Here is a 25744-nt window from a genome sequence, read left to right on the forward strand (position 1 = left end):
ACAGAATTCCATGGTTGGATAATATAAACCATGTATTTGTTGATGGTGGGATAATATGGAATTTTTTCTCGGCACTGGTCGGCACAAACCATAGAACCCTTCCCCTTACAAATCATATCATGAAGTGGTGGGGGCTGTAAACCAATAATGAGGTCCACAAACTATTAATGTCGTCACTACCCATTTTCATCTGTTGAAACCTCTGGAAGATAGGTGTTCTATCAAGTATGGGGGCAAACAATCTAGCATTGCCAGAGATAAGTTTACTATTCTCAAGGACATTAATAACCTCCTACTTTCTGCATTTCCTTGCCACAAATGGCTTCACAATTTGAATGAGCTTGTAACAGATGTGGAGGGTTGCATACAGGAAATCCAAGTCAAAGAAGTTAAATGGATCAGTTCTCCAAATAACATATAAAATTAAACATTGATGGAAGTGACCTTGGAAACCCTTGAAATATTTGAGGTGGGGATATATTAAGAGATTCCAAAGGTGGCTTAGTGTATGCATTCAACATTCCTCTCGGAAAAGGTACCAATAACAAAGCTGAAACCCTGGCAGCCTTTCATGGTCTACAGTGATGTCTCGAAAATGACTACAAAAGGATCATTATGGAGGTTGATTCAGAATTACTTACCAAATGGCTTACTCATAGAACCAAACCCCCTTGGAGCACACAACAGTTCATCACTACTCTTAAAAACACTATATACCAGCTGGAATTTTATCAATATAGACTCACTTACAGGGAAGCTAATAGTACTGCGGATTTTCTTTCAAAAAGTAGTCACAAATAAGATTAAAGGAAGTTTTTTGCTAGAAAGGATGGCAATGTCCAATTTTAGAAGAATGAAATCGTAAAGTATTAAACAACCTCCATGAAGGTTTTCTCTTTCTCTTCATATCTATTTATCATAAATATATTTTTTTTTTGAATAGGTTTATTTTGTATTTTCCTCTTTCCTTGTTAGGGGAGAGTCTCCCTTATTTATGTTTCCTAGCTCTTTTGTTTAGATAGGAGTACTCTCCTTCAAGGTAACTAGAACTTAGGTTTCATCTAATAGAACAGGGATGAGTTGACTATCCTTAGTAGGAAGGTCGACTCTTGAACCACCATAGGTTCGGAGGGAAGGTTTATGCCCCCTCCTTGTATTTTGTATTTTGTTTGTTTATGATAAGGCCTAGGGGTAATGCTAAGCCCCTGACCCCTTCAAGGTTCGTTAAACTAAAAAAAATACAAACTTAATAACGTGTGGGAAATTGCAGGCCCACACCATGATCGACGGATCGTGGGTCAATTGACGGCTATTGTGCCCTTCCGTGCTGGACATCCGTCGTTCTTGTAAGAGACCGTGCAGGTGGGGGCATCAACCAAATTGGCTAAGTGTTTATCGACAATTGGAATCGATTCCCCGTCTATCAAAACATGCCAGTCGATCGCCCTTTTGTAGGTGCACATTGCTCAGGCAGTGTTGCCTCAAACGTGCAAGGGTCCTCCTAAAGGCCCTTGGTGGGTCCTTGGGAAGTCATACCGGGACGTTTAAACCATGTATCAACTTAAACACATGTTAGACACCCTTCAACCAATTTTCAATATTTTTTGACTCCTAAAAGCTATTCAAATAGGCTAAGGCACGCTAGTACCTCCTAGATTAGTTTCCAAATGCCATGGACGTTCTTGGATGTTTGGGTTTCTAGACTTCCTAAATGACAAATAAACTTTAAATTAGGACTTAAAACAGTTCCTAGACCTTATGACACTTATGTTAGGCTTTAAGACACATCTTGGATTTTTGAAGTGTTACATCTGGTTTGAGATAATTTCTAAAACATAGTTTAAAGGATCTCTTGGAAATCATAGATTCCTTTTTATTGGAAAACTAGTACAATGGCTCTTTTAGAAATGTCAGTTCCCTTTCTTTTTTAAATTTGAAAATATTTACAAACTATTAGAAACTACTTAGTTCCCTTATAAATTTTAGAGAAATGAACTCAACTCATTACTAACTTGAGCTTGAATGTTAAAGAAAATATTTAAATGTTGTTAAAGACTCTTGAAAACTGAATACACTTTTCTTGCACTTGATTCTTAACTCCACGACTTGACTCTTTTCTTCTCTTGACTTTGATCTTTACATTCCTTGAATTGAATTATAGAATCAAGGTTCATGATCTCACATTTGGAATCAACTAGAAAACATAGGTACTTCACTAATGAAATCGTACAAAAAGATAAGGGAAGAATGGAGAGAATTGGCTTCCCTTGCACTTAGAGAGACACAGGATGCCACATGCCAAAGTTCACATGAACTTTTGTGGGGCTTGGAATCCGCGACACCCCAAGCCTTAGTTCCAAAAATCCCCAACTTTGCTCCTTCATTTTTCATCTCTAAACGCTATAGATTTCAATGTTTCTTTACCAAAAATTTAGATTTATTAGTTCCCTCAATATACAATAGATTTGAATCGAATTTTTATCAGAAAATATGAAGAAAACTTTAAGAAAATTCCACCAAACAACCGACAAGAATTCAAATAAATTTCATCGAGAAGATAAAGGATTTCTTTTCAAATCTAGCATTATTTCACTGAATTGAATCATGGTTAGCTTGTAGTGATATTACTCACATACCTTGAAGGGATCAACCACTAATAAATCCACACGTAAAGTTTAAATGCTCTTTGCGATTCTTGATTTCCCTTATATTTTCTATTTTTTCTTTTCTTTAATCCCTAGCGTAAATTCCAAGTTTTTTACACCGACAAAAAATCATATTTTACCCCAATCAATTCCTCAAAACAAATTAAAAATAATTAGGTAAGGAAAATAATAATTAACCCTTCCAAAATAAAGATTAGACTTTCTCAATCTAAAAATCCAACTTCTGAAAGACATAACTAACTCATACAAACTCGGAATCACTCATTCTTTGTAGCGTTGCAACCATATCTGGAACTGCACCTAAATCATTCCGATATAAGAGTTATGATCATCTGAAGTTGATCAAAAACTCACTTTTATTTGCTTAAAAATTTCCAGATTTCCTTATACTTTACAATAGTAACTCTTTCCTGATTTTTTAACCTCCATCTAGTTCTTCCTCGTTGCATGGAGTTACAACATCTCCTTCTTTAGAGCATTCGTCCTCGAATAAGATTATTATCACTAGGATTAGGGTAGCAACATTATGTTCAAACACCCACAAGCAAATGCAACAAACAACATGCTTACTAATAATTTATATAGTAGTACGAAGAAAATTAGTAACTTGGTCTCTATTTTCTTTCGATTCAAGAAGATGTTGATATCTATTCTTCATGTCCTATTCAACTTCCCTAATAAATACTTCAACGAATTGATTCCTCCAAAGGACTTTGATTGATGCTACATCTTTTGTTCTAAACTTGCGAACTTGGTGATCTATAATTTGAACAGGAATCTCTTAATAAGACAAGCTTTATTTGATCCCAATGTTTTCAGTTGGAATGATCATTACAGGATCGTTCATGCACTTCATCAACATGGAGACATGAAATACCGGTTGAACCATTGCTAACTCTTGTGATTGCTCCAAGTCATAACCTACATTGTCAATTCTCTTTGAAATTCAAAAGAAAACCAACATAGTGAGGACTAAGCGTCCCCTTATTACAAAACCACATTACACCCTTCATGGATGAAACATTCAAGTAAACAAAATCATCTACTTCAAACTCTAACTCCCTTATCCAATATTAGTGTAGTATTCGTATCAAGTTTGTTTAATTTTCAACCTATAGTATTCGTATCGAGTCTGTGTCATCCTCAACCTATATTTAATCACTTTCACCTTCCCATAGATTGATGAACCAAATACTCTTCTATTAACCCTGCTTCACAAATTTCCAATAATATAATGGGAGATCTATATTGTCTCTCATAAAGATCTTCATATAGGGTAATTTGATGCTAGAGTGGTAACTATTGTTGTAAGCTAATTCAATATAGGGTTGGTGATCATTAAAATTACCCTTGAAATATATCAGACAGGACCTTAACATATCCTCTAATGTTAGAATAGTGCGCTCTTCTTGCCCATTTATCTGGAGATGGAAGGTAGTACTTAAGTTCACCTTTGAACCCAAACATTTCTCAAATGATTTTTAAAACTCTGCAGTAAATTGTGCACGTCTATATGAAATAATGGAGAGCCGAACTCTATGAAGTATAATCAACTCTTGAATATACAACATAGCATAATCTTCTGTAAAAATGGGTAGTCTTTACTATCAAAAAGTGGGATGATTTTATCATTCCATCGACAATCATCCAAATAGAATTATGATTCCTGCAAGACCTCGGTAAACCTATGATGAAATCCATAATATAATCTCCACTTCTATTTAGGGAGTTCTATATTCTTATCTAAACTAGAGACTCTTTGGTTCTCTACATTAAGTTGTTGACAATATGGGCACTTAGAAAAAAATTCAGCAATTTCCTTTTTTATACGATTCCTTGAATATACTTCTCTCAAATCACTGAACATTTTTATCGAATTGGGATGAATGGAATATCTCTTGCCATTAGATTCCTGCATAATACTATCATGGAGTGCATCCACCATTGGTACACACAACATACCTTGTTATGTCAATACACTATCTACCCTTGTTCAAAAGCTAATTCTTTTTTCTTATGAACATATATCTTAAACTTTAGAAAAACAGGGTCTACGTCTTGATAGTCTTTTACTTCTAACACTAATGATGACTCAGCTCCATTCATCACAACTATTCCTCCTTCCGTGGTTTCCATAAGTATGACTCCTATGCGTGTAAGTATGTGAACATCTTTGGCTAACTCTCTCTTTTCTTCCGCAACATGATCGGTGCTGTCCATAGACAACCTATTTAATGCATCAACAACCACATTAGTCTTACCTGGGTGGTAGATAATACTCATGTCATGGTCCTTGAGTAATTGTAACCACCACCTCTATCTCGGATTAAGCTCCCTCTAGGTGAACACACACTGCATGATCTTATGTTCAGTGAATATATCAACATTAACACCATAGAAATAATGATGCCATATCTTCAAAGTGAATACTATAGTAACAACTTTAGTCATGGATTTGGTAGTTTTTCACATAAACCTTTAATTGTTTGGAGGATATGCTATAATTTTGTCAATCTGCATTAATAAACAACCAAGGCAAACTCTAGATGCATTAAAATACACCACCAAACCTTGAGTACCAGCTGGTTAGGTCAAATAAGGGCAGTAGTGAAGCTCTTCTTCAATTCCTTACAACTTTTCTCACAAACTTCAAACCATTGAAACTTAATTGTATTTTGAGTCAACTTGGTCAAAGGATTCAAAATAGACGAAAGCCCCTCGAAAGATCTTCTATAGTAGTAACCAAAACCCAAAAAGCTTCTAATATTAGTTGGAGACAGGAGTCTAGGCAGCTCTGGACTGCTTCTATCTTTTGGTTATAAACTCTAATTTAATCACAGTAAATCTTGTGGCACAAGAAAGCGACGGACTTAAGCGGAAACTCACATTTTGACAACATAGAAAATAACTCGTTATCTTTCAAAGTCTGAAGTACAATCCGGAGATGACTAGCATGATCCTCTTCATTCCTTGAATAGTTTAGTATGTCCTCATTTAAAAAGATAACAAACATATGTAAATAAGGTTTGAAGACTTATTTATAAGGTCCTTGAATTATGGAGGTGCATTAGTTAGAAAAAAAGAAATGACTAGAAACTCATAATTACCATAAGGTGTCTTGAATGTTGCCTTGCGAATATCACATTTCTTTACTTTCAACTTACGGTAGCCTTATATTAGGTCAATTATTGATAAACATGAAGCACTCTCAATCTAGTCGAAAAGATCATAAATTCTCATAAGAGGATACTTATTCCTGATTGTAACCTTCTTCAATTTATGGCAATCTATACGCATCCTAAGGGAATCATCTTTCTTTCTCAAAAAAAAAAGACCAGAGAGTCTTGAGGTAAGACACTTGGTCGAATGAAACCCTTATCTAACAGATCTATTAACTGTTCTTTAAATTCTTTCCAATCCCTTTGTGAAATTCTATGTGGTGGAATAGATATACAACGAGTATCTAAAATTATTTCTATGACGAAGTCTATTTCTCTTTCAAGACGGACTCCAAGTATATCATTCGGAAACACTTCTGGATACACTTTTATTTTAAAAATTGAATGAATGAGAGGTACCTCTGCAAATGATTCATTAACATGGACTAAGTGATAGATAAAAGCATTTGAAACTAACTTTCCCGCCTTATGATAGAACTAAAACGACCCTTAGTCATTTTTGCACTACTGACTACTCTACGACTGAATCATTTGGATTGTGAAACATGAAAACTCGAGTTCTACGTTATATTTATGCATAACAAACATTAAATAAGTCCATACCTTGAAAGACATCGAAAGATACCATGTAGAACAAAACTAAATCAGCCATGATGTCTTTGTGATTTCTTGAAATGACACAATCAAGATAAACTCGTTTAGCAAGAATATGCTCCCCAACAGGTGTAGAAACACATAATAGTTCAAAAAGTTTCTCTAGGATAACATCAAACTTATTTTCAATATATGTGGTTTCAAAATATAAACTTTATCCTAGGTTTAGCAAATCATAAACATCATAAATAGAGGTTGATCATACTAGTCACAACATCTAGAGAGTTCTCTTTCTCTTGTAAACTAGTGATCACATAGAGACGGTTTGATCCCCCGTCAATACCTGAAGTAGCTCCTTTAGGTGCATCCTTGTCTGGTGGTACAACAGATGATGATTGGTCTCTAGTACCTGGATTTCCAGCACCTTGTTTATTCTTAGGACACTATTTCATGAAATAAACCTCTTAACATCACTTGTAGAAATATGTCTGCATGTCATGACACTTACTTGAGTGGTTCCTAGCATACCTAGCACATACAGGAGCCCAACTACCTCATTGTGCCACACTACCTCGAGAGTGTGTTGGTCTAGCTATGAAGTTATGCAAATTTTGATCATGATTCTCACCTTTGTTTCTATCTACATGTGCACTAGCATATGATGGTTTATGTCTCTTTTGCTTCTGAAAGGACTAATAGTTCACATTACCCTTGTACTACCCAGTCTCATTGCTATTTTCTCTTTCTTATATATGAACTCTTCCATGTATCTCAGCTTAGCCTCCTCAACTTGGTGCATATAAAGTATCAACCTTTATATATCCATGACACATATTAACATTGTTACCCTACCCTCTTTGTTTGATAGACGTCCCAAACCAGCGTCAAACAAGATCATCCTACTCCTTATATCCTTAACCATTTTCGGAGCATAAAAAGATAGTTGGGTGAATTTCGACCCATACTCGTGCACACTTAGAGAATCCTACTTAAGTGTGAGGAATTCACGTACATTGGCCTCTTTCAATTCTCAGAGAAAGAAATACCCCAAGAAAGCTTCCTCAAAACAAGCCCAACCCACAGGTGGTGCTTCCTCATCTCTACCCTCTATCCACTAATCAAACAAAGTTCTAGCAACACCCTTGAGTTGATATGCAGCTAACTCAAATCTCTCTATATCGGCAACACAAATAACTTCAAATAACTTTTTTCAGTTCTTTAATAAAATTCTCTAGATCCTCTACGGTTCTTGAACCTGTGAAGCCTGGAGGATTCATCCTTAAAAATTCTTGGATCCTTGAAGTGTTAACTACCTCAAGCCTATCTCCTCTCTGTTTCCCAAATTAATTTGTCCCAGCTTGACTAAGCATCGTTGTCACATCTTTGAACTTAACATTAGTAACTTCTTTAGCGGTTTTCACTTTAGGTTCATAGGGTAATCCTTGATCCTAAGATTCAACAATTTCCTAGCTAGATGACCTCAAGATGATATTTGTGGATTCATGATTATCTAAAACATGTGTAAACATGAACTTATAGAGGAACTTTTAAGAGATCAAGATATACAAAACATAAGCAATATGGAAGATGGGAAGAAATTCCTAAAAGTTGAAGCCTCTTTATTATAGATAAGACGTGCTTCACACTCATAACTAGGAATCTCCAAATGTGGTCTCAAAAACTTCGTAGGAATCTTAAACTCTTTGCTTTGATACCAAATTTGTCACGCCACGATCCTACACGTCAGACGTGGTTAGAACTGGAAGACCATTACTGATCCCAAACGAACTCTTGGTTTAGTTTATTTAACATAACCAAAGCCAATTTTAATATCTATAATGATCAATGAACTTAACTGAAAGGAACATTAAAATAACTTGTAATGTTTTGAATATTAAACATTAAACTTGGCCAAAAGTGGCACTCCACGTCTTGAAAATAGGAAATGATAATGAAAAGAGTCAAAGGACTAAGATTTGACTTTCTATGAAGCCTCTAGTATAACTAATATTGATGTAGGGACATACCCCACAACATCCAAATGATCTAAACTAGAAAGAAATAAAGATTCCTCAAGAATGAAACAAGGCTCACAAACATGCTCTAAAGGCACAAGATGGATCAACAAGGCGCATGATGCTGATCCTGGCTATTGTGTATGCATCATAAGAGCATGCACGCGAACTGACGTCACTTCATTTAATGAACTATTATGAACGTTGGAATGCTAAAAAACAAAGGCTTGAAAGAGATTCTGAAAGAAACACTTACCTTGACATTTCTCAACTCATGCATACATAACTATACTTATTTCATTATAAAGTACTTAAAAACAAGTGCAATATAAAGAAATATTTAAGAAAACGTGATGTCAACTTTGTGTTTATACAAGGATACAACATAATTCTCAAATGTATGTAGACATAAAAAAATTTGATGCATATAAAAATACAATAATTTTTGTGTGAGATTCTCTAACCGATAACTATCACTATGAACATCAGTGAAGGTAGAATGTTTTACCTAACGTTTCAAAATGACGTCTTATACGTTGAAATTGTATAGAATCTGGACTACTAAATGGATCCATTAGTCTATGCTAAAAATCACTAAGGAATCATCTAAAATGTATGATCCTTCCTCTGCCCGTGAAGGCTCCATGGTTTGTTGGGGCTTGAATAATTCAAATATGAACTCACATTCGCATATCGGTGATCTTTACTACTCCCAAAATATATTTAGATCATATATTTTTAAAAACAACTTCTTCTCTGGTTTAAGAAAGTTTCTCATAACATATCTTAAAGGGTCTCTTAGAAATCATAGTTTCCTCTTTATTGGAAAACTAGCTCAATGGCTCTCATGGAAATCTCTGTTTCCTTTCTTGTATAAATGTGAAAACATTTAGAAACTCTGAGGGAATACTTAGTTCCCTAATCAATTTTGAGAAATGAACTCAACTCTTTACTCTTTACTTCTATTGAACCTGAAGTCTTAAAAACAAGGTTAAAACATTTTTAATGACTCTTGAAATCTTAATAAACTTCACTTTAATTTGTAATTCCTCGACTTGACGTTAAACTTCTCTTGACTTTGATCTTATCTTTACTAATATTTTATTAATGATTCAAGATTTATGATCATCGGATTATTTTATGATGTTTAGATTTGCCAATGCATGTTGGAATCAACTAGAAAACATAGGTATTTCACTAAGGAAACAAGTACAAAAAGATGTGGAAAGAACGGGGAGAACTAGAGTCCTTGGCGCTCTGAGAAGCACGAGGTGCCGGACCTAAAAGTACAGAGAATTTTCTGTGGCGCTCTTGTTGGCGCAACACGCTAGAGGCCAAAGTTCAGAGGAACTTTTGTGGCGGTCAGGCAGACGTGGCGTCCCAAGCCTTTCCTAGAAAAGTCCCCAACTTTTCTCCTTTGTTTTTTATCTTTAAACCCTCTAAACTTCAATAGTTCTTTCCCCCAAACACTTAGAATCAAGTACTCTCAAAGTACAATAGAATTTACTCAAATTTTCATTCGGACACACAAATCAAACTTCAAGAAACTCACCTAAATAACCCACAAGAGTTCAAATGAATTTCATCAAGAACTCAAAGGATTTCCTTTCAAAGCAAACATTATTTGGCTGAATTAAATAAACATTGGCGCGTGGATGAACTAACAAACAGTATGTGATATAACATACCTTGTAGAGATCACACCCGATGAAATCAACACGCAAAGCTCAAATGTTCTCGGCGATTCATGATTTCTCTTCTCTTTTCACTTTTCTCCAAGCCCTAGCGTGAAACTCTTAAATTTTCTAAACTGACCAAAAATTATGTTTTACACCGATTAATTCCTAAAAGAAGAACTTAAAGAATTAGGCAAGGAAAATACTAATTTCACCTTCAAAAAACCGAATTAGACTTAACTTAATCCAACAATAAACCTTCTGAAAGGCATAACTTAGAGTTTCATTAATCTAAGAACCCAACTTCCTAAAGGCATAACTCAGTCATACAAACTCTAAATCTGTCAAACATAGCGGAGTTGGAAAGATTATTCCAAGCTTTATTACTATGTCTGGAACTACACCTAAATTGATGTGTTGTAGGAGTTATGATTGTTTGAAGTTGATAAAAAAACTCACTTTAACTTACTCAAAAATTTCTATATTTCCTTGTACTTCAAAAAAGTAACTATTTCCATATTTTTAAACCTCCTTCTAGTTCTTCCTAGTTGCGAGGTGTTATATTTTTCATAAAACCTTGTCATTCATGACACATGAATATCTATGAGTTGTGTTTTGAATTTTAGATATTCAATATATACATAAACAAGTTGATTTTTAGAAAATAATACTAAGATAATGTAAATAGTTTAAAATATTTTTTCTTTATTTTTTATTAGTATATCTATTTCACTAATGATAATATGTCATGAGAATTACTGAGCAAAAAAAAGTATATTTTTTTTGACAAACATTATTGTTTTACAAAATTGATCATAGTTTTTGAATTAAAAAAAAAGTGTACTGTAGTTGATCTCAAATTGGTAGATTCATAAGAACAGGCTAATAAGAAATATTATTTCCTTGGATTTTCATATGTTTTTTTAGTAATATTTTATTTTAGTGGCACCTCCCTTGTTTACCAGGATTGAATAGAAGTAAAGTATTAATTTGATGCGTTGGCTTAGACTTTCCTCGCTATCGGATGAAATTAATGGACGTCAGTATGTATTTAATCATCTAATTTTTATAAGAAGTAGTAACTCTTCTAAATTGAGTAATATATGATTGGATAAATCCAACAAGAAGATTGTCACTTGACAGATGAAAAAGTAGACTCTCAATCTGAGTAAGATATGTATAAGTATATGAATTGAATAATCAGTTAATGTATATGTGTATTGCATGAGTACTTCTCCAATCCCATTGATTGTCTATTTGAGATGCATTAATGTATATGTATAAATGAACCCTAAATTTTGTTATTTACGATTATTCTAAATATGATTATCTATTAAATGTATAATATCTCATTTTCTTAATAGACAATACGCACCCACTTAGTACTACATATGTTTTTCATTTGGTAGAGAAAATATATTATTTGAAATAACGCATTGTAAATGTACGTTGTGTTATAAGAAATTATTTTCAATTTCTAACTAGAGAAGAGAGCAGCATTGAATATATTTGTTTGTAACTCTCTTATCATTTAGCTTGATGAAAATTTAATTTCTTGTGGTATATTGATGCGTTTTTTTTATTTGTATTATCTCTCAAGAATTGAATTATATCAGTCAATCTCATAAGGAAAAATATCTTTTAAATTGAATGAAACTTATATTTACATTAGCGTCTAACTCATTTATTGTAAATAAGATTTTCAGGGTGGTTAATTGCTGGACATAACGGTTTATTGAAAGTACGGTCACTACGAACATGTGAGTCTTATTTAGAAGGAAAATGACAACGAGAACTATCGTATTAATAAGGAAAAAGAAGTAGTGATAAGTTATAATTAATCTACTCTGATTTGTGTATTAAATGAGCATTTGGGAACGAGGTGAATTTAAGAATTCTTAGTTTTCAAAAGGTTAATCATGATACGAACTTTTTGATATTATGTAAGTCTAAATGTCTTGATAAACTCTAAAATTATTACACATGAAAATAGCATTATCACAATTATATAAAGTCAATGCAATCTAATTGTAGTGATGTAAACCTCTCTACAAAGCTCATGAGTCACCTACCTTATAGAATAATTGTATTTTAATTTTCTAAACCAGACACTCTATTATAGATTGGTATAGAAGATAAAAAAAGGTACACCATTATGAAATTATATGATTTATTGTTGACTTATAATTAAATTTTTTGGGATAGGTTCAAATAACTATAAATCACATTTTGAATTCAATTTATTTCAAGTTAGTACCTTAAAAACCTATAGATTTAACACTAGTCTAATATGTGACATGTTCAAATATATTATTGTCCAACACATGTGCTGAGTAGGATGGTAAAAATTTTTGAATTAAGAACATAATGTGTGTGATAATTGGATATCCTAAAGAATGAAAGAAGGTGTATTATAATGTCCTAGAAATTAAGGAAATTGTTAATACAATTGTCTGAATTTTAGAAAATGATTATTTAGCAAACCATGTTAGAAGTAAAATAATCTTATACAAATTGTACAAAGAAATAACAAATAAGTGAATTCTAAATTCAGACGCTCAAGAAAATCAAATCATTATGTCATAGATGATGTTCAATTGCATTTAAGAAGTGGCAGAAACCTTACTAAACAGATGTACAAGAAGTGAGAGTGATGTTGAGCAAATGAACACTACATGAAAAGTTGTTAATATTTCATTATCGAAAGATTTGAAGAAAATACTATGATTCAATAACATAATAGGGTGATGATGTAGTAGTACTTACTCGTAGTAAGAGAATCATAAATATGATTGAATTGTTCTATGTTTGAGAAAAATATCATGATAGCACTCATGAAAATAAATACACTCTTGGAGGGTTTCATTATAAGGTCTCTTGAGATTTAATACAATTTTTTTTAACGACGAAGCACTATTAGACAAAATTGCATGTCAAAATAGCTTGATAAATTTATTTTTATTAGATCTAAATGAATGCCTGTGAAAGTTGTACATGTATAATTAAGAGTCTAAGTGAGAGGTTTTTAGGATAAATACTATTAATCATGTGTTTAGACATAGTATTCTATTAACTTTCAAGATTAAATATTTAAGTGGGAGATTTATTGGGTATATTCTATTAAACATGCATTTTGATAAAAACAACAATTTGATGATTAAAAGTCTAAGTGGGAGATTTTTCGGATCTATACTATTAGCCATATCTGAAGATATATTATTCATTATAGAATAAGTATTTATTCTGTTTTAATGGATCATATATTCATTTATGATGTTTGTTTACTTATATAGTACATTATTTAATGTGTAGAGTTTTATCATATACACAAAGGATTAAATCATCGGTTCTAATAGTGATAATACTTTTTGTTCATAATTAGGATGGAAATTTCGCATGTCATTGGTTCGATTGTAGCACAAGATCATATGTAATTTTTCTTTATTATGGGAACAATATAGTTCTAACTTTTTATTCTAGTGCATTTTGTATGCATTGAATATGACCGAGTAGAGATACTTGTTTTAGATTAGTTGGAAAAAACTTTCTTTAAACTGTTAAACGTACTTTTATTTTTAATCCAGATATAACTATTATGATTTGCATAAAATAATTGTCATTTGATCAAGTAAAATCTTACATCTTGAGATGGGTTAATATGTTTGCTAGATTGGATGATAATAATATATCTTGGTGAAATAGTAAGTTATTTTATGGAATGTATGTCTTGTCATAGAGATCAATTAATATTACTTTTTGAGAAGCATATAATTTTTCATCGAGTCCAACCTTGAAAGTGAATTTATGAATGCGACATATAAAATAAGCTAAGTAGTTGTACCACCCCATAAATTTGTCTATTTCATCATTTTCTTTTGTTATTCTTATCATAGCTGTTAGACTATCTTCTAATTTTGCTGTTTCTTTTTCTAACATTAAATATAAATTATTTCCTATTTTTTTATATCGTCTTCCTAAATTTGAAAATATTATTTTTATTATCATTCTAACTTGATTCTCATATGTCTTTTCGTCTACTGCAAATTCTTCTTTATTCATTATAATTTATGTATTTGAAATCTATATTCAAGGCAATTTATTTCTAGTTCTAGCATAAATATAACTTTTCTTTGTGCTAATATCGATTTATTACATACTCCTACTAAAATATTTTCTTCTAGCCTTCTTTTTCTATGTTGTAATTCTTGTCTCTTTTCAGCTATTTTTTCTATCAATTGTTGTTTATATTTTACTTTGTTCATGCTGTTTTTTCAGGTAACAAACATATTTATATTCTGTTTTTGAGATTGTATTTATCAAATAATTTGTCTTAACGTTGCTTGTTTTAGTAAGTTGTGATAGTTCATATTCTATGTATAATAGTTTTAATTTTTTCCATATCTTTCGTACTTTTTTATCTATCTTGGTTTTTGTTATTTTAGTTTCTTTATTTGTTGTATTTTTCATTTATATTTTTCTGTACAAAATTTTAAAAAGTTTACTTAATTTGGTTGGATCTTTAATAAATTTTATCTTATAAATATTATTACTTCGTTTTTGCCAAATTTCAAACCTTTTTGGTTCAGTCATTTTATAATTCTAATTCAATTTTATCGTATAGATCTATGTTTTTTTATAGTTTTTATCCAATATTGTAAGTACATATAATTTATCATTGATCTCTGAATATTTCTAGATCATCATATAAGTCTATGTCAAAATAATTATCATAAAAATCATCTTGTATATCTAATTCAGCCCAACTTTGAGTTGTTACTTCTATTATTTCATATGTTACTAATATATCATAAATTGTTCTTTTTATATCTGTATTAAGACATTTTAATATATAGAGTATTAATATCTTGTAATTAACATCATCATCTAACAAATAGGTATTCATTTTTATCATATGTTTTGCTTTTTTAAAGTTTATTCCCTCTAACCTCTTAGTTGATTATACTTATTCATCACATTATACTAAAGTTATTTTAATCATCTGTTCTAGTCACTACTATGGTTTTCTTCGAATCAGTTACCCTAACAGCGCATCAACTCTGTGTACTCCCCTAAACAGCCTTCTTGCCTACCGGTTTCCACCTTAGGATGGCATAGTCTGGGCTTACCTACTCTCAGAATATTTCCATAGCAAACCTTCTAAAGATGATTATCATAACAATACTATAGCATGATGAATATTTATAATTAATCAAGAGATTATAAGGAATAAAGCAGTCTTAGCTATTCATAAGTATAAATGAATATACCTGTTCTTGTAGATCATCCTTCATAGTTGATTTGTTTTCCATAAATATTTTCTTATCTTAACTTATTTTTAACTTAGCTCTGATACCAATGTGGGGGGATCGACTATATTGTAAGAAAAGAGAGATGTATGGATGGTTAGTGATTGATGATTTATTTACAAAGGCAAATGCCACTTATATACAAGTTCCTAACAACCTTTCATCCTTACTAAAAGACGATTGGCCTTTACTATTTACACAGTAACTTGACCTTTACTATTTACACAGTAACATGACCTTTACTATTTACAAAGTAACTTGACTCCTACTATTCATGAATGTGACTTTTTGTCCTCTACTATTCATGAATAGGACACAGTTTTTTTTTGTTTTTTTTATTTTTTTATGGCCTTCTTGGCCGACAATTTACATGACTCAAAAAGTGAAACTATACAAATTGACTAATTTGTACATATCTCTTTATGTCTATTTTTTCCTTTACCTTCTTTTTCTTAGTTCATTCCAGCTGTACTTCTGGGACATAGTTATCTTCTCCATTGCATTTTGAACATATATGTTCCTGATACTTATGTCCAATCAGTTTGCAATATCTTGTTAATAATTCTTTCGAAATAAATCCTTGCTTCAAAGCTCTAGTTGTTGGTGGTAATTCCGGCTTTAACAAAGATAATATCCATCTCTGTACTTCTGCCATATCTACTGTCCTAACTTCTTTGGAATTTGCATATATCATTAAATGGTCTCTGGAATAATAACTCCAAATAGCAATTCCTTGTAGATAATTTGTAGCTAGTTCTTGAATTATAGTTGATAGCCCAATTGTCCTTTTATTTGCATAAAAATTAGGTATCTCAACTTTAGATATTTTTGGCTGTGCCGATATATCCTCTGGTATTATCATTTTCCGTGTCAATCCCATTTTGACAACTTGGATAGTTGGTTTTATTTCGTCAAAAAGTATTTCTGTTGGTGCTGTATAAAATTTTATAAAAAGTAGGTTGCCTTTTGTACTTCTTTTGTATGTTAAAAAGGCTTTGTGGATCTCAGGGATTCCACTTATTTCTGTACCATCGTATGTATATACCGTACTAAGTAGTCCATAACTGTAATAAGCTCTAACTAAGTTTGGCTTAGTTTTAGGTTGTGCTATTAGTTTGTTGTAGCCTTGCAAATGTTGGGTTACATAATCCTGTGTTTTTTCTGTAGTGGTAGTAGATCTTGGCTTGAGGTTTAAAAAAGTTTGGATTGTATATATATTTTCGATACATGATTGGGTAATATGGTTATATATCTTCTTTTCTCTGTTCAGGCTTTCTGCGTAGGTAGAAGTTTGTGGATTTGGTGTTATATCTATAATTTGTTTTTTTGGGAATGAATGGTTTTTCAAATAGATTGTTTAAATTGATATTTTTTCCTTTAATTGTATTTGCTTCATTTATACCTGCAGTTGATAATTTGTTAGTATTTTGAGTTTTTAGGTGTTTCTCAACGTCACCTTTTAGTTCTGGCCTTTTATCGTCTGCCGGACGATGTAGTTCCGCATGTTTAGAGTCATGCTGCTGACTGTTAGATGCTTTCTTCAATAGTTGTAATTCACTGTCAAGAGTTTCCACTTTTTGACAAAGTGTAGTTATGGCAGCTAGTATTTTTTCTTGTATATTTGGACTATTTTCCTCGTGAGAGATATCCTGAAATAATATTTTTATCAGTTTTTATCACTTCAATTGTAAATGTAAAATTTAATATATTCAATACTAGTCTCCTTATTTCCTTTGTTGTAACTGAATCTTCTACCTTTTTTGTTATCCAACATTTTACCTGTATATTATCTGTTCTTACAATTAATTTATTGTAAACAATATATGGTTCGAATGCTAATAAACACTTATATAATGCAAATAATTCCTTTCTATTTATTTCCCATTTTATTTGTGCTTCTATATAAGATCCTAAATAATATCTACAATGGTGTTCTATCTTTTCTTTTTCATATTTGTATTTTAATACTCCTCCATAACTATGATCACTTGAATCTGTTTCAACGATATAAGTAAATGATCTATTTTCATCCAGAAAATATAGTTTTGGTAATTTTTTACATAATCTCTTAATATGTCTTATATGTTCTTTATCCTTATTGTCGAAATGATATTCAACATCTTTTTAAAGTTTTTTATGTAATGGTTTTAAATGTTCTGCTAATTCGGTATATATTCTCTTACTTGGTTTACTAATCCTAGAAAGGATTTTAATTTCTTTTTTGTATCTATATTTTCATCAATGGTGATTATTTTTTGTACTAAATGAGTTTCAATTTTTATTCCATTTTTGTCTATTTGTATTCCTAGAAATTCTATCATTGGTTTCATGATTTCTGCTTTCTTTTTGCATAAACTTATACCTGAGTGTTTAATTATATGTATAAATTTTGCTAATAGTCTTATATGTTCATCTTGTGTTTTAGAATATAATAATATATCATCTATATATACAATACAATTTTCTAACTGGTTAAAATAGTTATCCATAAAATGTTGATATCTACCTGGCGCATTTTTATATCCAAACGGTAGAACATTCCATTCATAGAAACCTTACGGTACTGTGAATGCTGTTAGCTGTTTAGATTCTTCATCTAGTTTTAGATGATAAAATCCTGATTTACAATCAAATTTACTAAAATAGTTATATCCTTGTATTTGTCTTATTTTTAGTATCTTATTTGGTATTGGATAATTATATGTTTTAGTTTTGGCGTTTAAGTTACGATAATCTATAACCATTCTACTTTTACCTCTTTTTTTTCACTATGTTTTATAACTATAAATGCTGGACTTGTATGTTTACTATTGCTCTCCTGTATATAATTATTTTCTAATAATTCTTCTATATGTATTTTAAATTCTTTTAAATCATCAAAGTTATATTTTAATGGTTTCTGTGTTATTATACTATTTTCATCTATTAGTTCAATTTTTACTTTTGTCTTATGTTTTTCGCATCCTTGTAATGGATCTTCGTTATATAATTGTTCTAGTTGTACATTTATTATTTTAACTTTATCTATTGTTAATATGATAATTTCTAATTGTGATATTTGTTTCTTATTTATATTTTCCATTTCTTGATTTATTTTTTCACTTCCTTTTATCCATTCTATAGGTTTTCGTTGTTTATTATTTACTCTTTCTGCTCCTATCTTTTTTCCACATGGTGTAGTAAACCACCTGTGTGTTTTTGTTATTATATGTGGGTAAAATCTATCTAAAAATGGCATTCCTAATAGCATATCTTTTGTTGTAAATTTAAAATTGTACATTTCTTCTATTATTAATATTTTATCCCATATTTGTATTTTTATATTTTTTGCTTTATATTTAATCATACTTCCTTCTTTATTAAATCCTGTTACTACCATTGGTGTTTTTAATTTTTCCCATTTATCTTCTGGTAAGCAATTGTATTTACATATATTCGCTTCTGCTCCTGTATCTATCATAGGGGTGTAATATCTGTTGTGATATCCTTCTACAATAATTTTTGCAAGTATAAATATTTTCATTATTCATTTTGTCCTTTTTATAATTATTTTCTTATTTTGGCAAGTTATTGTTAATTGTTCATTCTCTATATTATATGGTTTAACTTTTTCTAGCTATTTTATTCCTAATGTAGTATTATAATTTCCTTGGTATATTTTAAATGGTATTACTAGGGGTATTCCTCCTATAATTATTTCTTTTTCCGTTGTTTCTTCATTTGCATTTACTATCTCAGTAGGTAATCCAGGGCATACGTGACCTGTTTTTATAATTTCTTCTTGTAATACTAACTCTCTTGTTATGTAATTTTCTTCTTGTCCGGTATTTATTAAAATTTTATATCTTCTTTGGTCTACTATCCCTGTTACGAAATAATGATATGGTGTTATTTCTTCCTTATCAAATAAGTTTTGTGGGATTTCATAGTTTCTTTTAGATGTACTCATTCTTGATGAGGTAGCTCTTGTTAACGTATTTGGTACACTTGAAGTACTTAATCTTTCTTTTACAATTTCTAAATCTTCTTCTATGTCTATTTCTTTATAGCTATAGTCATTATTGTCTATTACAATAATTATTTTTTCGAAAGGATTTTCTATTTTTATTTTATCAATTTTATTTCTTTCTGTTATTTTATGTTTTGCTGTTAATATATATAAGTTTTTACACCTTGCTGTAAATATTTTACTGCCTGGTGCTAACTCTATTCCAGACATTTTCCAATATAATACTAATGATTTATCTATATTTCTATCTGTTAATGCTATTGTATAATTAGCACTTATTATAAACTTAAATTTTTGGTATATTAAGTTTCCTTTTACTGCACTAATTACACTTTTTTCTATAGGGTGTATAATTCTATCATCTGCTAAATATAGTTCAATAGGTGTATCTATTCCTTCTCTAAAACAAGCTTTTATTAATATTTCTGTTCCTCCTAAATGTACATATTTTATAGGTGTTTTAGCTTTTATATCTTGTATTTCTTTATTTATTATTCGTTTACTTAGTATAGGTATATATGCTTTTCCTTTTGCATATTTACAATCTATAATATGTTCTTTCTGACTAACTACATAATATTCTTCCTTTTGTCTTTTAAACCAATTTCTCAAAGTAGGTATTTCAAGTACTTTTTCAACACTTAAGTCTAATTCTTTTCCTTTTATTTGTTCAAAAATTGTATTATCAAATATAATTTTTTGGTTTGATAATTCTTCATTTTGATAATCTTCTTTGTTTATTACTTTTATATCGTCTTCAGACATTAGATTTCTTCGTCTATTTCATTATTATCTAAATCCATATTCTCTTCTTCATTTTCTGTTTCTATATCTGATACTTCATATATACTATCATTTTCACTTAATTCATAGTCTATGTATTCTATTTGCATATATTCGTCATTATTTATAATTACTTCTGCAATTTGCTTCCTTTTTGGATCTTTGGGTAACTTACAATCTCTAGCTATGTGTCCTATCTTTCCGCAATTGTAGCAAGTACATTGTGACCGTTTTCTTTTTGGTCTATATGGTCTTTTTATTTTATAGTTTTTTACATAATATTTTTGCCTTGGTTTTTTATATTTATATCTAGTTTTAGTTTTTCTATAATTTTTATACCTTTTAGGCTTTTCCTTTTTATTTGTACATCCAAACTGTGGTGCCATTTTATTTTTACAACAGGCTAAATTCTTGTTTAGTACTTTTTCCATTTTTAATTTTTCTTTTTGGTTTTCACATAGTTGTATGAAGCATTGGTGTAAAAATTTTATCCTAGCTCCTAAAGTATCTACCAATCCTTCATCATTCCAATATTTTATTATTTTTGTACTAAATGGTTCTGGTAATTTCGTAAAATATTGTTGTCTTATTTCTTTTGCTTCATTTAAATTGTATTTTGCTTTGTAATAATATTCTTTAAATGCACAAGTGTATTCTTCTATATAACACATTTTACATATAGCTAATTTTGTCATAAGTTGCCTATTTATTGCTTTTTCTCTATTTTGTTCTTTTATATCTGTGGTCATACCACCAAATTCATTTCCTATTGCTGATTCATATATATCTAGTATATCTATATTTCTTGCTGATGGAGATCCATCTATTTTCTTATCACTTCTAAGTACTTCTAAACTTTCTGAGGGTAGATTTTCTATCCATAATCTTGTTGTTCCTACAAATGTCCTTTCTATATACCTTGGTGTTTCTGTTGTTTTTATTTTGTTATCTATTAGTTGCTTAGATATATTTCCTATCCATAGTAATATTGCTTATTTTTATCTGTAACACAATCTAGATCTAAGAAATTATATTGTTCGTTTATTGGTTTTGGTATCCGATTTTTATTTAATCTACTATTCCATATTGCGTTAGTTCTATCTGATTGCTGATAACTTTTTGTATAATAAGTTGGTGGTGTCCATCTAGGACTAATTCTAGGACTATTTCCGGGACTATTGTCTGGAGTTTTAACTCTTGACGTACTAGGTCGATTCATATCTCCTGTGTTTATTTCTAATTTTTTCGGTATATTTACCTGTTCTAGAATTTCTGTGTGTCTCACTTATATCACTTATTTCTGATTTTTGGTCATTTATTGTATCTGATTCATTTTCGTCTATTTCATTTATTTCAAGGTCCTCATTTAGTTTTTGTTCCATCTCTTTTATTTCATTAGTTAGCTCTTTTCTTTTTCTATCTGTTTCTCTTTTTGTTTAGTTTCATATAATAATTTTAACCTAGCTAATTCTTTTTCTAATTCACTTATTCTTGTATTTTTTATTTCTTCTAAATGTTGTACTTCTTGTTTTGCTTGTATTTTTATTTTTTCGATTTCTGTTAGTGATTGATGATTTATTACAAAGGCAAATGCCACTTATACGCAAGTTCTTAACGACCTTTCATCCTTACTAAAAGACGATTGGCCTTTACTATTTACACAGTAACTTCACCTTTACTATTTAATGAAAAGTCGTTAGGCACTTGTATATAAGTGGCATTTGCCTTTGTAAATAAATCATCAATCACTAACCATCCATACATCTCTCTTTTCTTACAATATAGTCGATCCCCCCCCTCCCCCACATTGGTATCAGAGCTAAGTTAAAAATAAGTTAAGATAAGAAAATATTTATGGAAAACAAATCAACTATGAAGGATGATCTACAAGAACAGGTATATTCATTTATACTTATGAATAGCTAAGACTGCTTTATTCCTTATAATGTCTTGATTAATTATAAATATTCATCATGCTATAGTATTGTTATGATAATCATCTTTAGAAGGTTTGCTACGGAAATATTCTGAGAGTAGGTAAGCCTAGACTATGCCATCCTATGGTGGAAACCGGTAGGCAAGAAGGCCATTTAGGGGAGTACACAGAGTTGAGGCGCTGTTAGGGTAACTGATTGAAGAAGAAAACCATAGTAGTGACTAGAACAGATGATTAAATAACTTTAGTATAATATGATGAATAAGTATAATCAACTAAGAGGTTAGAGGGAATAAACTTTAAAAAAGCAAAACATATGATAAAAATGAATACCTATTTGTTAGATGATGATGTTAATTACAAGATATTAATACTCTATATATTAAAAGGTCTTAATACAGATATAAAAAGAACAATTTATGATATATTAGTAACATATGAAATAATAGAAGTAACAACTCAAGGTTGGGCTGAATTAGATATACAAGATGATTTTTATGATAATTATTTTGACATAGACTTATATGATGATCTAGAAATATTTAGAGATCAATGATAAAATATATGTACTTACAATATTGGATAAAAATTATAAAAAACATAGATCTATACGATAAAATAGAATTAGAATTATAAAATGACTGAACCAAAAAGGTTTGAAATTTGGCAAAAACGAAGTAATAAAATTTATAAGATAAAATTTATTAAAGATCCAACCAAATTAATAAACTTTTTAAAATTTTGTACAGAAAAATATAAATGAAAAATACAACAAATAAAGAATCTAAAATAACAAAAACCAAGATAGATAAAAAAAAGTACGAAAGATATGGAAAAAATTAAAACCCTTATACATAGAATATGAACTATCACAACTTACTAAAACAAGTAACGATAAGACAAATTATTTGATAAATACAATCTCAAAAACAGAATATAAATATGTTTGTTACCTGAAAAAACAGCATGAACAAAGAAAAATATAAACAACAATTGGTAGAAAAGAGACAAGAATTACAACATAGAAAAAGAAGGCTAGAAGAAAATATTTTAGCAGGAGTATGTAATAAATCGATATTAGCACAAAGAAAAGTTATATTTATGCTAGAACTAGAAATAAATTGCCTTGAATATAGATTACAAATACATAAATTATAATGAATAAAGAAGAATTTGCAGTAGACTAAAAGACATATGAGAATCAAGATGGAATGATAATAAAAATAATATTTTCAAATTTAGGAAGACGATATAAAAAAATAGGAAATAATTTATATTTAATGTTAGAAAAAGAAACAGCAAAATTAGAAGATAGTTTAACAGCTATGATAAGAATAACAAAAGAAAATGAAGAAATAGACAAATCAAAAGAAATTGAAAAAATAAAAATACAAGCAAAACAAGAAGTACAACATTTAGAAGAAATAAAAAATACAAGAATAAGTGAATTAGAAAAAGAATTAGCTAGGTTAAAATTATTATATGAAACTAAACAAAAAGAGAAACAGATAGAAAAAGAAAAAGAGCTAACTAATGAAATAAAAGAGATGGAACAAAAACTAAATGAAGACCTTGAAATAAATGAAATAGACGAAAATGAATCAGATACAATAAATTACCAAAAATCAGAAATAAGTGATATAAGTGAGACATACACAGTAATTCTAGAACAATGTGGGGGGGGGGGATCGACTATATTGTAAGAAAAGAGAGTTGTATGGATGGTTAGTGATTGATGATTTATTTACAAAGGCAAATGCCACTTATATACAAGTTCCTAGCGACCTTTCATCCTTACTAAAAGACGATTGGCCTTTACTATTTACACAGTAACTTGACCTTTACTATTTACACAGTAACTTGACTCCTACTATTCATGAATGTGACTTTTTGTCCTCTACTATTCATGAATAGGACACATTTTTTTTATGGCCTTCTTGGCCGACAATTTACATGACTCAAAAAGTAAAACTATACAAATTGACTAATTTGTACATACCTCTTTATGCCTATTTTTTCCTTTACCTTCTTTTTCTTAGTTCATTCCAGCTGTACGTCTGGGACATAGGTATCTTCTCCATTGCATTTTGAACATATATGTTCCTGATACTCATGTCCAATCAGTTTGCAATATCTTGTAAATAATTCTTTCGAAATAAATCCTTGCTTCAAAGCTCTAGTTGTTGGTGGTAATTCCGGCTTTAACAAAGATAATATCCATCTCTGTATTACTACCATATCTGCTGGCCTAACTTCTTTGGAATTTGCATATATCATTAAATGGTCTCTGGAATAATAATTCCAAATAGCAATTCCTTGTAGATAATTTGTAGCTAGTTCTTGGATTATAGTTCATAGCCCAATTGTCCTTTTATTTGCATAAAAATTAGGTATCTCAACTTTAGGTATTTCTGGCTGTGCCGATAACTCCTCTGGTATTATCATTTCCCGTGTCAATCCCATTTTGACAACTTGGATAGTTGATTTTATTTCGTCAAAAAGTATTTCTGCTGGTGCTGTATAAAATTTTATAAAAAATAGGTTGCCTTTTGTAATTCTTTTTTATGCTAAAAAGGCTTTGTGGGTGTCAGGGATTCCACTTATTTCTGTACCATCATATGTATATATCGTACTAAGTAGTCCATAACTGTAACAAGTTCTAACTAAGTTTGGGTTAGTTTTAGGTTGTGCGATTAGTTTGTTGTAGCCTTGCAAATGTTGGGTTACATAATCCTGTGTTTTTTCTGTAGTCGTAGTAGATCTTGGCTTGAGGTTCAAAAACGTTTGGATTGTATATATATTTTCGATATATGATTGGGTAATATGGTTATATATCTTCTTTTCTCTGTTTAGGCTTTCTGCGTAGGTAGAAGTTAGTGGATTTGGTGTTATATCTATAATTTGTTTTCTGGGAATGAATGGTTTTTCAAATAGATTGTTTAAATTGATATTTTTTCCTTTACTTGTATTTGCTTCATTTATACCTGCAGTTGATAATTTGTTAGTATTTTGAGTTTTTAGGTGTTTCTCAACGTCACCTTTTAGTTCTGTCCTTTTATCGTCTGCCGGACGATGTAGTTCCGCATGTTTAGAGTCATGCTGCTGACTGTTAGATTCTTTCTTCAATAGTTGTACTTCACTGTCAAGACTTTCCACTTTTTGACAAAGTGTAGTTATGGCAGCTAGTATTTTTTCTTGTATATTTGGACTATTTTCCTCGTGAGAGATAATCTGCAATAGTATTTTTGTCTGTTTTTATCAATTCAATTGTAAATGTAAAATTTAATATATTCAATACTAGTCTCCTTATTTCCTTTGTTGTAACTGAATCTTCTACCTTTTTTGTGATCCAACACTTTACCTGTGTATTATATGTTCTTACAATAAATTTATTGTAAACAATATATGGTTCGAATGCTAATAAACACTTATATAATGCAAATAATTCCTTTCTATTTATTTCCCATTTTATTTGTGCTTCTGTATAAGATCCTGAATAATATCTACAATGGTGTTCTATCTTTTCTTTTTCATATTTGTATTTTAAAACTCCTCCATAACTATGATCACTTGAATCTGT

The sequence above is a fragment of the Solanum pennellii genome, chromosome 2 (assembly GCF_001406875.1).
Source record: "Solanum pennellii chromosome 2, SPENNV200".
In the NCBI taxonomy this organism is placed as follows: domain Eukaryota; kingdom Viridiplantae; phylum Streptophyta; class Magnoliopsida; order Solanales; family Solanaceae; genus Solanum; species Solanum pennellii.